The sequence below is a fragment of the Lipotes vexillifer genome, unplaced genomic scaffold, assembly GCF_000442215.2.
Source record: "Lipotes vexillifer unplaced genomic scaffold, Lipotes_vexillifer_v1.1 scaffold112, whole genome shotgun sequence".
NCBI classification, from domain to species: Eukaryota; Metazoa; Chordata; class Mammalia; order Artiodactyla; family Lipotidae; genus Lipotes; species Lipotes vexillifer.
In genome coordinates this window covers 1,218,022-1,219,490 of record NW_006776285.1, presented here as the reverse complement: position 1 = coordinate 1,219,490, position 1,469 = coordinate 1,218,022, and the positions used below count along the sequence as shown (strand labels likewise).

The following is a 1,469-nucleotide window of genomic DNA, read 5'->3' as shown; positions in this document are numbered from 1 at the left end:
GTTCGGCAGGGGGACTCTCACCCACTGAGCCCCCAGGGAAGCCCTGTTACTTGATTTTTTTTTTTTTTTAAATTTTTATTTATTTAGGCTGTGTTGGGTCTTCGTTTCTGTGTGAGGGCTTTCTCTAGTTGCGGTGAGCGGGGGCCACTCTTCATCACAGTGCGCAGGCCTCTCACTGTTGCGGCCTCTCGTTGCGGAGCACAGGCTCCAGACGCCCAGGCTCAGTAGTTGTGGCTCACGGGCCCAGTTGCTCCGTGGCATGTGGGATCCTCCCAGACCAGGGCTCGAACCCATGTCCCCTGCATTGGCAGGCGGATTCTCAACCACTGTGCCACCAGGGAAGCCCTGTTACTTGATTTTTAAACTTTGTTTTAGCCACTTAAAAACTGTTATGACACAATTTGCTTCAAATCCATTCCAAGTTGTATATTTGTTTTCTAATAAAAAAATTACAATTTATACCCCCATCCAAAAAAAGTACACAAACCAATTGTATATAAATTCACTGTTATTTTGGGAGGTATTATCTGACTACAGAAAATGTCTTCAAAGAAATTTTCTAGCTTGCTGCGTAACCTGCCTGAGCACTAAATTCCTATTTGCAAATGGAGTTAATAATATCTGCCTCAGAAGCAACCTAAGTGTCCATCAACAGATGAATGGATAAAGAAGATGTGGCACATATATATATAATGGAATATTACTCAGCCATAAAAAGAAACAAAATTGAGTTATTTGTAGTGAGGTGGATGGACCTAGAGTCTGTCATACAGAGTGAAGTAAGTCAGAAAGAGAAAAACAAATACTGTATGCTAACACATATATATGGAATTTAAAGAAAAAAATGGTTATGAAGAACATAGGGACAGGACAGGAATAAAGATGCAGATGCAGAGAATGGACTTGAGGACACGGGGAGGGGGAAGGGTAAGCTGGGACAAAGTGAGAGAGTGGCATGGACATATATATACACTACCAAATGTAAAATAGATAGCTAGTGGGAAGCAGCCGCCTAGCACTGGGATATCAGCTCGGTGCTTTGTGACCACCTAGAGGGGTGGGATAGGGAGGGTGGGAGGGAGACGCAAGAGGGAGGAGATATGGGGATATATGTATATGTATAGCTGATTCACTTTGTTATAAAGCAGAAACTAACACACCATTGTAAAGCAATTATACTCCAATAAAGATGTTAAAAAAAAAAATCTGCCTCACAAGGATACTGTGGAAATTAAATGGGAGTAATGTATCTAGCACTGGGCCTGGCACAAAGAGACACCCCAGAAAGAGCACTTTCTTTCCCCTGACTACTGGAGGATGATTACAAGGAAAATGAATATCTCTCGATAAGGCCACAATGATTAAAATATATTTAGTGAAACCATTCCCCTCCACCCCCCTTCTTGTTCATTAAAAGAAGCCATTTCCGGGCTTCCCTGGTGGCGCAGTGCTTGAGAGTCCGCCTGCCG

General features: G+C 43.0%; 1 protein-coding gene across 1 annotated transcript in view; it reads right to left on the bottom strand.

The window, feature by feature from the left end:
• The window catches only part of PEX3 (peroxisomal biogenesis factor 3), a 41,736-nt gene that overhangs the window by 19,930 nt on the left and 20,337 nt on the right, over nt 1–1,469 (bottom strand). The window lies entirely within an intron of this gene.